General features: G+C 41.7%; 1 protein-coding gene and 1 pseudogene across 1 annotated transcript in view; one reads left to right on the top strand and one right to left on the bottom strand.

The window, feature by feature from the left end:
* The window catches only part of Kcnb2 (potassium voltage-gated channel subfamily B member 2), a 439,736-nt gene that overhangs the window by 409,362 nt on the left and 16,126 nt on the right, over nucleotides 1-14,248 (top strand). The window lies entirely within an intron of this gene.
* LOC127681981 (uncharacterized) lies at nucleotides 7,147-7,260 on the bottom strand (annotated as a pseudogene).

Below are 14,248 nucleotides of genomic sequence, written 5' to 3'. Positions count from 1 at the left end.
CAATGTTTTGACTTTCTAAAATATAACTTTCCTGACAGCAGACTACTTCATTTGATTGCTTTCTAATGACTGTTAAGTTCTGTCACAATTCTGCCACCAGAACTACCCATTGTGACCTCATATTACCTGTCCTTGAACAATGCATGGGGCAATTATGACTGAGAGTCTATGATTACAAGGGTATATCATCTATATTCTACCCAGAGATACAGTACCATCAGTGCCACCATAAGAATGTTGCCATTAATAGCAGACAAGCAAATCAATGTTTGTTTGCTTAGAAGTAAAAATAGTTGCTTGCTGATAAGTATGTGTTCTTTGTTCCTTTTATTTACAAAGAATTAACCAACCATGGAGTACCTTGATAAATAAAACCAAAGTACAGTCTTCAAAAACAACTTAAAAGTGCATCTTCTAAAGCTGTGCACTGCATAGGAGAGAGTGTGGGTGGAGCAAAGAAAGTCACTCCAACACTATAGACTGCCTCACTGAACAGATCCGGCCTAGCACCCTTGTCTGAAGTCATGTGCAGCCTAGAACTTGACCTCAAAGCACACAGAGAGATATGTGGATTCTTCCATTCCCCCAACTCTTCACAAAAAATAAAATAAAAAATAAAAATAAAAACTATGTGTAAAAGGCTTCTAAGTCAGATTATACCGGAGGAAGGTATCTGAGCATCAGCACTTCCATCTTTCTCTCTGTGTCACTATCATTAGAAATTTAGATTGAGGAGCCTGAAGAAGGACTTTCAGATGTCTATGAACCTAGTGGACAATGTAAACATCTAACATAAGTTTTCTTGAACATATAGAATAAGGTTTAAAGCCTTAGCCAATCAGTTCTGGCTGTGAGTTTCAGTTTGTTTGTCCCCCTTATTTGAGTTGAGGAAGTCAGTTCCCTTCCCAGCTTCCTAGGACACTGTCTATAGAACCACTCATCTACGTTAAGCTCTATACTAACTCTTTCTTTTTAAGTGTTTCCCCTGCCACTTTGTTTCATCCAGTGAGGATTTTCGGAGGCACTGTTTTGTGCCTGTCTAGTTCTGTCATTTCTTTTCCCTCCAGCAACAGGTTTTCAGAGAAGCATCCCTGACCCTCAAGTCCATGACAGCCATCTCTGTGGCACTAAGCCCCAGTATTTCCTTCACAGATCTGATTTTAATTATAAATAAATTTACTTACTGATTATTTGATCAATGTTTGTCTCCAGAAACTAAGAACAGCGATCATCTCTAAATTTGTTTGGCAATTTATTCCATTGTCTGGCACTCGGTACCAGTCTGTCAGTTGGTGGGTTGGTTAGGGATGATGAGTGGATGGAGAGATGGATGGATGGAGCAACCACAAGCTCGTGGTGTGCTACAGCAAAATGAGCATGATGAGGCTTAGAAGGTAAGTGAGGCTAGAAAGGTGAGCTTGGGGCAGAATTATAAACAGCCTCTCAGAAGCATTGCCACATGCCTTCTAAACAAGAAGCTATGAACTGTCAAACCCATCATGACCAGGTTGAGAACTTAGGAGGTTCACGGAGGCTTAAGGATGAAGAGAGGCCTAGGGAAGGAAAAGGCAAAGGCAAGAAGAGAAGTGTTGCTGTGGAACAAGTCAGAAGTGGTGATGTTCACACAAACACAGCAGCTGCAGAACAGCAAGAGCTAGTGCTGAGTCACACAACCTCAGACAAGCCCCCTGCGTCTTAGAGGATCAACAGGGGTTGGGAGGAACACCCTTTAGAGGAAGCTTCCACCCCTCTGACCTAGTAGACCCATCAACAAAAATACCCTCAACCCAGGGGCTGATCTCAACCATCTTATACCCATGGTAGGATAAGAAGGAGAAAAGAGTCGCTATTTTTCTTCTTGGTTATTTTTCAGATTGTCTCAAGAAGTTCAAAACTTCAAATTTAGTCAGGCAGTCAACCAATATTTGTCAAACACTTCTCACATTCCGAAGATTTTTGAAATATATATATATATATATACATACATACATACATACATAGTAAAAAGAAAGAATGTGGATATGGCCACTATCATTACAAAGCTTAGAAAGAAATTAAGTGCACACAGCCACAGAAGAGCCTGGACGGACAGCACATCAAGTGATCTGATGGGAGAAAGGAGGATAGCGGACATCATGCATCGGGCTGCACCCGACCTGGGGTCAGGTGACTTGCGATCTAATTGCAAACCAGAGGTATGCCAGGGAGGTGAGAAAGAGAAGGAACATTACCAGATATAGGACAAACACGCACAGGGACAAAAGAGAACATTACAACTGATAGGAAAATGACATTGTCTATTTCACAGGCTATTGGGTGAGATAACGTTGAGAAGCACAGAGCCTCAGTGAGTCACTACTGATAGTGGCAGCAACTCTCCTGGAAATGGAGATTTGAGAACCGCCTGTGTCTAGATGGTGATAGGGAGCCACTGACATGAATGGATGAATAAAAGAGCAGTAGAAGTGACTGACAAACACTGGGGGGGGGGTGAAACGCAGCCTCAAGGGTGGGGCAGGCATGAAGGAACTAAAGAGCAGGCACTTTCAGCCTGGCATTGGAGGAAGTGGGTGACATCAAGAACAGGAGTGGTACATAGAAGAAACTTTTATTGAGCACCTGAGAAGGGGCTGTAAGTACCTATTGCATTCTGGGTTAAGTCAAGACCAGGGACAACCCCAAGACAAGTGTTTTTATAGATGAGTAGAAACAAAAGTGAAATTACAGCAGGTGAAAAGTATGGATAGTTAGTTAATATGCAAGTGTACTTATTAAAAATATTCCAGATCAGCAGCACAAGAACAAATGTATTCTGACTGGAGTCGTGAGATTTTGCCTCTGTGCTGTTGTTCAGCATGCGATTAAAAACCTTCAGGGTCTGGCTTTCGATGTCACCATTCTAACTTTTTATCATGCATTGTCAGACACTGGCAAAGGAAAGGGAAAGTAATAATTCGAAAGTCATTTCTACAGTGGAGACTTTCTGAGTATACCATCCAAGCATAATGTGCTTATTCTTTTCTCAAGGATTTTGTTGGAAAAGGCATTAAACTCAATATAGCGTCAGTAGCAATTTTCTGCATTGCATATGTATTCAGTTGGAGAATTTATTTTCCTTCTTAAATATTAAAAAGTCTCTCTGGAGCAGAAATTCCAATGGCAGACTACATCTCTAGGCTTACTCCAGAGTCTTCTCAAGGACACACACACACACACACACACACCATACAAACCTTTGACTTGAAAATGACATTGAAGAGATTAATAAATCAAGATATCAAGCGATTTGCTTTTATATTTATTTATTTATTTACTTACTTACTTACTTACTTACCTACTTGTTTATTTTGGTGGGAAGAGGTACACATGCCACAGAATGTGTGTAGAGGTCAGAAGACAGATTATAGAAGTTGGTTCTCAACTCCACCATGTAGATCTAAGGAATCAAACTCAGGTCATCAGACTTAATAGCAAGCACTTTTACCCAGCCATGATTAAAGAAGAGTCTACTATTGCATTGACCAAAATATGCCAGAGCCCAAACTGAGTACTCTTCCTGTCAGTCAGGACTGCCCCTGCCCAGCACCTAGCACCTAGCACCCAAGCACTGAGCATCAGCTCTTGGCTGGCCAAATTGTGTAATTCCTTGGCACAAGTTTGAGTGTGGGTATCAGGAGCCATCTGGGAGAAGCTAAGGCTGGCAGGTGACTTTCCTGGAGGTAGCTGACTGTTTCTGCATGGCCTACAATGGGGGAGCTCTGAGAGACAAGGTCCCAGGAGACTTCACCTCAGGATTGCTTCTTGCAGCTGATAAGCCTTTTCCTATCACTGTTATACAGTCTAATGATTCCTGGGCACACCCTATTGGGCAGATTTCCTACAGATCAACTTCCATAAATTAATGCAGTTTAGATGAATTAGTAATTTTATAGGATTCCTGATTTGATTAAAATAATTTTAGGAAAAAAGTTTTAAGGGATGGTTTTAGGGGGTGTTGCCAGAAAGATACAATAAAGTTAGACTCAGAAATAGAATGCTCCCACTCCTCATAGAATCTTAAGTAAAGGCTGCATTATAAGAAATAGAATGAGCATTTACAATTACACTAAAAAGAGAAATAGGCTTGGGACAAATTTGTGATCCATGAAAAACATTCATTCTAGGTCAGCTCCAAGAAAGAAGCCACAGGTGTGTACTATGATCAAAAGAGGCCATATGAAATTGTTGCTTTGAGCCTATAGAATAAAACATTGCTTTGAACTTAATATCAACACCCTTCTGTAACTCTTTTGTGTAGCAGTTCATCTATGAGGTAATTTTCTAAGAGTTATTGTCTAAGAATGTTTAAGATGGCTTAATGCCCCAGTGTAGTGGAATGCTAGAATGGGGAAGCAGGAGTGGGTGGAGAGTGGGTGGGGGAACACCCACATAGAAGCAGGGAGAGGGAGGATGGGACAGGGGGTTTCCAGAGGGGAAACCAGGAAAGAGGATAACATTTGAAATTTAAATAAAGAAAATATCTAATAAAAAATATATAGTGATTACAAGAAAGAAAGAAAGAAAGAAAGAAAGAGAGAGAGAGAGAGAGAGAGAGAAAGAAAGAAAGAAAGAAAAAGAAGGAAAAATGATGCAGGCCAGGCAAAATCACTCAGCAGGATACAGATCCATGGGGCAGTTTTATTACTTCTGATCCGCAGCCTTTGTCAGTGAGACAACTTGTAAAGGAAGCTTGCATCTGAGTATTGCAGCAACTGTTAAATGGCTCGGTTCAGCTATGTCAAAAGCGGGAACAGGAAAGGGCTCTATCCCATATGTACAAACAATATCTATCGTATATAACCCATATATACCATGAGGTATTCAGAGTGCCTGAACTCATATGATGTTTAATCTCTACAGATTTATCACAGAATAATAGCATTATTATCCTTATCCTTCTGTGTATGAGGAAACTGGCACGAAGGTTGAAGATGTTGCTCAAAGACAAGTAAGCGGTATGAAAGGCAGAGTCCAAATATGGACACATTTAGTCTGGAACCCAAAGCCACATAGCTTAGTGTTATCAATACCAGCTCTTAAAGATTCATGCTTTAGATGAATACCTATGTAGCCTAACCCACAGCTCCATTTTTATCAGAGAGGAAACAACTGTTTGAGAGGAAGATTCTGGCCATCTGAGTGGGCTGTGTGCCTACACTGTGTTTATTGCTGTTTTTTCTCAGAAATGCACCACTTTATCTAACAGAGATCAAGCTTAGCAACCAGGCTAATTTAAGTACCAAAGAATGAAAAGGGAGTTTATCTCGAAAACACCCTCCAACATTTTCAGCAAGCAGCCATGTGAAGCGAGGCCAAATTCAGAGTCAAAGTGAGTATAAATAAAGAGAAGTTGTTTATATCTTCTCTCCAAAGTATAGGATTTCTAAAGAAAAGATGCCTTTTATGTAACTTGTAGGGCCAGGAGGAACCTGGCTGGGTTCGGGGCAGAGCATAATGGAACAGAGACACCTACTGGTTAGAAGAAGCAGTACGTCATAGACCAGCCAGTTTGTTTCCAGAATGCAGAGTTTCTCCTTAATAGTTCAAAATGTTGGCTGTAGCTCATACAATGGTAAGATTCAGAACATTTTCCACAGAAAAGTGCATTTGAAAAACATCAGGTACACGCAACTATTCATTTCCTAACTCAAGCACAGGACCTCCACACACCCAGACTGCTGCTTGTTAGGATCCTGTTCTGCTTGCAGACTGGGTACAGCGTCCCTGGAAACCCTCGGTTCCACCATTTTAAGGCAACAACATTGGATGAATTCCTGCATTCAAAGGACAACCAAGACAAAGGACAACCAAGACAAAGCACTACAAGCATTCACATCTAAGAATCCAGGACATTGCAGGTGGCTCAAGACACAAGTCTCTCATGAGTCTGTAAATCCCGGGATCCGAGCCTATCTGTTTCAGACCAGTGGTTGGTTGCTCTCTCTCCCAGAAAGCTGGGATGCTACCTTGCTTCTCCTGAGATGACTCCTTCCACCCACTTTCACGGGTGTGTAACACTTGAAGTCTTGCCTTTCCCATCTCAACAAGTAGTACTGTGCTCTGCTGAGGTTTGACTTTTAAGAAAAATTCAGAAAGGCAAAGTGAAGGAAATGGCATGCCCTAATTTGGTGAGGTTGCTAGAACAGGTACTGAACACTGGGTAGCTTATAAGCAATGGACATTTATTTCCCATAGTTGTGAAGGGAGTAGATGTTGGAGCGAGTCAATTTAAAGCCCTGGAACTGGGCTTGAGAGGTATCTGAGCTGGTCAGTCTCCAGCTCTCCTGCTCGCATGCCCTCAGAGCTGGTTCTCCCACAACTCCCAAAGCCAGGGCCAGCTCTACAGTGTTGCCCAGGTGAGGTTCAGCTGGCTAGGAACAGGATCAATCCCTCTGCTCACATGCTGCTGGGCCAGCTCTCCCACAACGCCCAGGTGAGGGGTAGGGCCAGTTCCTCACAGTCTTCAAATATCAACACGTCTCTAGGCAGCAGTCCAAACTAGGGATGTCTGCCTAACCTTTGAAGGTAACAGACCCTTTCTTTTGTTGGGCCATGTACCTAGATGTAGCCCTGGGTAGTAATCACCAGCTACTCAGATCAAGATGTTCCTCACTACCCTCAAGTCTCCATTTCTCCCTCTCTTCATTGTGCCCACACCCTTCTGTTTCTCCTTCTCTTCCATTTCTCCACCACTTTCGTACTCCTATAAGTGGCATCTGGGGTCTCTGAGTGTCTGGGGTCATCCTAGGAGTGGTCTCAGGAGTGCTATGCCCCACTTATGCATTATAGTAGCGGGCAGGGTTCATCTCAAACATGGTCTACCCCTTCCCGATCTGTATAGCACCCAAGTGATGGTCATTCAGGCTAGCTCCATCTCCAGGCCCCATAGCACTAGCCTGGCGGTCACCTCAGGATTGTTCCTAACCTGAGCATGCCCGAGTAGTCTTTTGCAGGAGTTGTCTGTCTCAGGCTCACTCTGACCCTCGGTCCATCCTAGGAGTCCATCCTGGCTTGAATGGTGCCAGACTGGTGGTTGCCTCAGGCTAACTCCCTGTCCAAGGCCCCTGGTGTCGAACTGGTCATCATCTCAGGCTCAGTTTTTCACAGAATGTTAGGCTACTCATCATTCAGATGTCCATAGGTTACAACACTGAGCTTAGATAAAGCATCTCTCCTCTCTGCCACCTACTGATGCGCAGCAGCCATACCTTAAGCAGTAAGGGTCGTATTTTTAATAGAAATATGTAGGGAGTAGTCTGGTGCATCCAGGTATTCGAATGCTAAATTCTGTATCCCAAGATCTGGTGGCTCCAAGACGAGTGAATTCCCACATACACCAGCTTTTGTTGTGCAAACCTTGCCCCCTTCCCAAGTTATCCCTGATTGGTGAGCAGAGCATTGGTTCCTGGGCTTGGGGGTCTCAGGTAGACACCACAAGAAGAGGGAGGAGGGAGACGGAAGCCGACATGGGGTGGGAGAATCATGAGCACACGTCATAGGGGCTGGCCTGATGGAGTAGGAGCAGCCCAGTCAGAACAGGCCTACGTCATACCTCAGGTATCGCCACTGGGAGCAGAGACGATAGCATAGAAGGTTGATATCTGCCTAGTTGTGGTGCTCTAAAGCGTGTTATAAATCTAAAGGTTTCTGTGTGTGTGTGTGTGTGTGTGTGTGTGTGTGTGTGTGTGTGTGTGTGTATGCGTGTGTGCTTTAATCTGGGAGCAATATAGTCAGAAGTAGGGTACAAACTCCTAAACAGATATATATTTAAAGATAGGAAGAGTGTGTAGCAACACCCAAAACAATAAAAACCACAACAGACGTAGAAAAGTTAGGAACAGGCCAAGAGAGATGATTTGGCAAGTAAAGGTACTTGTTACATAAGCTTGCCAACCTATGTCAACTTATAATCTCAACTAGTATTTAGGCTCTGGACTCAGAACAGCCTAACCTTCCAACAGTTGTTGAATTCTAATCATTTAAACGAGAAACCAGAAATCATTTGAACCAAAGAAAGTTCAGTATAAAGTGCAGTTCTTTCCAGAAATTTCTGATCATGCCTGAATTGTTTCCTTACATCTTCTGTAAATCTAGAGAGGCTGGCAGTTGTGTAAGTGAACACATCACAGAAGAGACTGGGTACAGAACCAAAACCTATGTGGAGATCATGAGATCCATGAGAGCTTAGCAACTCCAGAAACACAGTGTAAAGAAAAAATAATTTGTTTACATTATGGGTTGATGTTACAGCAACCTCACATGCATTTACATAGGGCTGGTTAAACACAAGTTGAAAAGAAGTTGTGAGGCATGAATCCCACAGTAAATTATTAAGGTAAGAATGGGAAAATTTCCTTGTGATACCTTTTTGGTTACTAAAATTAACCTTGAGAAATCATTAACTATTTAGCAAGTGGGTAAATCAAACAAAATAATAAATTCAAAAAAGTAAACACATCTATGGCTATGTGAAACCAGGAATCAAAAGGTTGAATTTAGAACCAAATATATCCTAAGCAGAATGAGAGAGAATAAATACTATAATCAGTTGACTAAAAGCAGTCATTAATATGTAAGATATCACCCTTATTGTAATACTCTCAGAAAAAGAAAGCCAAAATGAGGTGATGTAAGTGAGAGGGAGTTGATTTGTGCTGTCCTCAAATGCACATTTTGCTGAAACGAACAATTTCCAGAGTTAAAAGCTTGAAACCTAGTTAATAGATTGACTCTATTTTAAATGTTCTTATTTGTCCATTGTTTGTGGCATTAAAACAGCAAGTGTTTACGTTTCTATTGCAACAGAATTTTTACTTTCCCAATGAGGTCAAAGCGGGCAGGGCAGAGCAGGGCAGGGCAGAAGGGGATGGGAGGGGAGGATAAAGGAGGAGAGAAAAGGAAAGGAAAGGAAAGGAAAGGAAAGGAAAGGAAAGGAAAGGAAAGGAAAGGAAAGGAAAGGATTTATACCATTTTGGTATAAATTATTCCGATTTATACCATTTATTTATTTAAGTGATAAAAATAAAAAAATAATGGTTTGTTTTACTAAGTTACTTCTCTAGTAATTTCAAGCTTACAATTTGACCTGATAGATAAATGTTTTGTTATAATTTAATGGATTATACTAATCCCAAATGTCTTCATTTAAAATTCTCCTGATAAGAACATAGTCATTGGATCAAGATATAATCCACTATATTAATGGCATCAGGTTGGTTGAATAAGAATTGTCAACAAAGATTGCTGAAAACAAAACAAAACAAAAAACAAACCACTTGAATGAGAAAAAAAAGTATCAGGAAAGGGTAGCAGCAAACATGCTGTGCTGCAGAGCTTAGAACAGGCCTAAAGGGGCTCAGGGCTTGGCCCCACAAGGGAATGAAGAGGGGAGGAAGGAAAGAGGAGAGGAAGGAAAGAGGGAGGAAGGGGAGGGGGAGGAAGGAAAGAGGAGAGGAGGGAAAGAGGGAGGAAGGGAGGGGGAGGAAGGAAAGAGGAGAGGAGGGAAAGAGGCAAAAGAGGGGTGGGGAGGGGAGGGGAGGAGAGGAAAGAGAAGGAAAGCCAATGGGTGGTTCCTTTCAGCCTGCTTTGCATGTGGATTTGGGTGTTTTCTGTTATCTGCCAAAGTTTCAGTACCTGACAGTCTCCCAACCGTATTAATGAATGAGAACTCTCAAGCAGGAAGACCAAAAACTGTGTGTTTCATATAAGTACAAAGTCATCGAGTGCCTGGCTTTGTTCTCTGGTCTACTTAACTCTAAGAAGCAAACACTGGCTGTTTCGAAATGGAAAACTGGAATGAGGCTGACGCCATGAGGGCCTACGTGATTATTGTGCTCGCTCGTGTGTTTATATAGAAAGCTCAAAGTTTGTCTTCTTCAACTGTGTCAGAACAAAGATTAAGGAGGTTTCATGGCCACGGATGGCAGTCACATGGATTTGCATGTGCATACAGAGAGAACCTTGATGAGAATAACATATTTTTAATGAGCATCTCAGGGCTAGATGCTCAGACATGGACCACATCTTACAGAATTATGTATAAGGAATTGTAAATCAGCGTTTAAATGTGTGAAGAGATGAACCTCTCTATTTTATTATATTTATCCAATTCTCCAAAATTGCACAGCATTTCTCCTAAAGAAGGAGACCCCTGGTGATTCAGTCTTCCCTTGTTCCAAGCCTTGCAGCATCCTAGAGGTTAAAATGTGTTTGTGGTACAGTGGTTGAGCATACATAGCAGCCTTTGCAGAGGCTAGTTAATATGCTTTAGATGGATGTTAGCAACCAGGTTCTCAAAGGATTCCAGTTTTTATGTGCCATCTTAAAATAATGTGTTAGACATGTCCTCTGCTTGCTTGGGAGTGTCAAATTTTAGCTTCTTAGCATATGCAAAACTGGAATGGCATTTAGAAGGGCCTTGCTATCCAAAGCACAGAACCTCACTCAGTAGCCAGTTCTGTAAACAGCAGCCATAACCACAAATAACAGCATCTATCTGTGAGGAACTCACATGGAAAGGGCTTGTGGTCACAGCAAGGGCTCTCCTTTGATCCTTCAACACAGCTCTTCAGAGCAATACTTATCAGCACCGTCAACTTCAAGGGACAGAGACCTCTGTTTGCATATATAGCTGCATGTATTTGTGTGTGTATGCCTATTATTTTTATAATTAATAAAAGGAAATTAAGTATCTTTTGCTAGAGATTTTCCATTAAAAATGTCTCCTTCTTTACCTGGTTGCCTAGTGCCTTTGGCACTATCTGGGAGACAGTTCTAAAAGCCTGTGGCAAGGCAAAGTGAGCCTGACCACCCAACTTGCCATTAGCAATGGACTTTTAGGAACATCCATGGAGTTCAAGAATAAAAGCACTGGAAGATGCAGCTTTTAAATTTGTCCTTACTCAATTTGTGTCTAGACTTACAGAGAAAGCTCTTCTCTAAGATCAGAGACAATGATAGGTAGGATTCTTCAACCCAGCAGTCCACGTTCTTTATGCAGACAATTTATAAGATGCTGACATGCACATGACTGCTTTGTTACAGCCTCTAGCCATGCTTCCAAGCATGCCTAACCTGTGGTCTAGGGAATCTATAAGGCTCATGGTGATTTGAGATCATCAATGGATTGCTACTCAGTTTGGGAGAAAAATGTTGCTCATTCCACAGACAACCACTGCAATGTTGTGACAGGATCTACCCTCACTAAGGACCAAATAAAAAATACATAAGGACACATAATGCAGTTTTTAATTTTATTTTTACTTATTCACCTTATATCCTGCTCACTGCTCCCCTCCCCCACAGTCCTTCCCCAGCTCCCTTCCCCTCCGAGTGGATGGGGTGCCTGGGAATCCCCCTAACCTGACACTTAAGTGCTTTTGACCTAAAATCCATTTATCTACGTAATAGTATAATAATTTCTCAGTGCCTTTAACTTATAAACAGGAACCATCTTTGCCAACAATACATCAGATAGGAAATTAATATCTAGATACATAAAGAACTACAAAATTAAACAATTGAATTATCCAGTTTAATCAATAAATGTGCTAGTCAACTGAATAGCTTACTTCTCAAAAGAAGGAATACATGGTCAGAAAATATTTTTTAAATTCTTAGCCTTCAAATTAAAACTACTTTGAGATTTCTTCTCAATGCAGTAAGAATGTCTGTTATTAGGAAGACAAAAGACAACTAATACTTTTCAGGGTATGGTGAAGAGAAACCTTTATTCCCTGATGATGGCATTTCATAGCCACTATCAAAGTCAGGGCATAGGTTCATCAAAAAGCTAAAAGTAGAACTACTATGTGAGGTAAGTCTAGCACTCCTGAGGTCTACAGGAGAACTCTGAACCAACACACCACAGGGATACTTACGTCCATGTTGACTGAGGCACTAAGTCATAATAGCCAGAAATGGAACCAGCCTACACGCCCATCACAGATGAATGGGAAAAGACAATGTGGTGTGTATGTATAATGGAGTTCTTTCAGTCTTAAAGAAAATAAAGTCAAGACATTTTCAGGGAAATAGACAACCCCAGAGGATCCATATTGCAAGCAGTTATGTCAGACTCAAAAAATACTGTATGATTTCCCTCATATGCAGAATCTAGATTTCAATGTAAGGTGGGGGGTTAGTGACCAATAAAGGGGAGGAAAAGATCTGAAGGGGGAACAGGAGAATCTGTGGAAGCGAGGACAGGGGAATTCATGAGGTAAGAAAGCTTAAAGACAGTGTGTGAGGAAAGAGGGCCTCAGGCACAGGAAGAATGTCGAAGGGGAAAATGCCTTAAAATGCCCAAGAGAAACCCATCATTTGCTGTGCTAACCTTAAAAATCAATTTAAAATAATAAAGCAAAAAAATGAGAACCAACTCAAAGTTTAACTGGGTTTTTCAATTTCTTAATATCAGAGAAGTTTCTTGTGGCTAACTTTGCTTTCAATCTACCGTTGGTAATGTTTTCTGATTTACCCCAGCCTGCCTGCACCTGCTGCTCTAAGTGTCTTCTTCAGTTTCTGGTCCCCTATGTCCCAACCTGTCTTCAGCTGCTCCTTAAGATACGAGTGTTTATTATCTAAGTGACAAATCCTAGCTATTTACATCCAACAGTAAAAACAATTGTGTCCCCCAATTAAACTGGCTTTCCTGCTGACTAGGATTCTAGTCAAATGACAGTAAATTTGCTTTTGAAGCAAACACACTTAAAAGCTCTTAAAGCGTTCATAGTACGTAGTCCGATCAGCTCATTAAAGACTAGATTATCTAATTGACTAAACAGCCTGGCTGCATTCACACCTCCCAGCTGCTATACCAAATTACCACAAACTGCAGAGTTGAAAGCAACAAGATACCAGGCTCTCGGATATGGGGCTAAAGCTAGTAGAAATATAGTAGACTCTTCTCAGCTTCTAATGGTCACTGCCAGTCCTTGACATCCACAGTGGTTTGAATGTGAAATGTCTGCTATACAACCATTTGAACACTTAGTATCCATTGTGTTGAACTGCATTGGAAAGTTGGGAAACTTCCACATAATTAAAAAAGACTACAGGCATGAGGCTATACCCTTGCCCACAAAACTGAAAGTAACTGTGGTGGCTTGAATAGGTTTGACCCCCATACACTCATGTGTTTGAATGCTTGGCCCATAGGAGTGGCACTATTAGGAGGTGTGGCCTTGTTGGAGGAATGTTGTCATTGTGGAGATGGAGATGGAGATGGAGATGAAGATGGAGGAGGTCTCACATATGCTCTAGTCTGGCCAGTGTGACACAGTCCCGTTCTACTGAGGTCAGATCAAGATGTAGAACCCTCAGCTTCTTCTCCAGTGGCATGTCTGCCAGGAAGCTGCCATGCTTCCCACAATGACAATATTGGACTAAAACTCTGACCTGTAAGCCAGGCCTAGTTAAGTGGTTTCCTTTATAAGAGTTGCCATGGTCATGGTGCCTTTTCACAGCAATAAAACCCAAACTAAGGCAGTAACTTATTAAAATATTCTGTCTTTTATCTTGCTCTCTCTCCTTATCATGGGAATACAACCTGGGGCCTCACACACACTTGGCAAACATTCTATATTGAACAATACTCCCCTGCCTTCTGAGTTCTTTTCTCAAGTGACACACACATGTCTAAAGGGAGAGCCCCTCAAATTCAAACGCACATATGAATTCCTTATAAGTGTCCAGCCAAGTGTGTTAATGCAGACCTGCAATCCCAGAATGAAAGGCTGAGTCAGGACAATCAAAAATTCAAGGCCAGCCTGGGTGGGCTACATAGTCAGGCTCTGTTTCAAAAGTAAACAAAATAAAATTTGGGTTCTAAGATGAGTTTGTAGTTAAAATGACAAGGCCTTCAGTAGCTCTCACAAGAGAACATAAGGGGTCACCCTATGCTTAGAGTGAATCTATGTGACCACAGACATAGTTCACATAAGACAGTAATAAAGTGATTCCTCTGTTCAACACACACTTCCTGAGACTAAGTAGAAAACAAAGATGTACGTAGTATAGAAGCACTGGAGTCCTCCTGCTTATGGGTCTCTGCTGTTACTGAGGCAAGCCAAATAGGTCCCAATGAAAGCCTTTATTTGTCATGCTCAGAATACCTGTCATCCTTGCATCAGATGTGAAAAACATCTATGAAATACAGCTGCTTCTGGGGCCGGGGGACCATACAGCAGCCTCCCTAGTAGATGGAGAG

Source organism: Apodemus sylvaticus, chromosome 3 (assembly GCF_947179515.1).
Source record: "Apodemus sylvaticus chromosome 3, mApoSyl1.1, whole genome shotgun sequence".
NCBI lineage: Eukaryota > Metazoa > Chordata > Mammalia > Rodentia > Muridae > Apodemus > Apodemus sylvaticus.
Note: the sequence above shows the minus strand (reverse complement) of the source record. Positions and strands in the feature narration are given on the sequence as shown.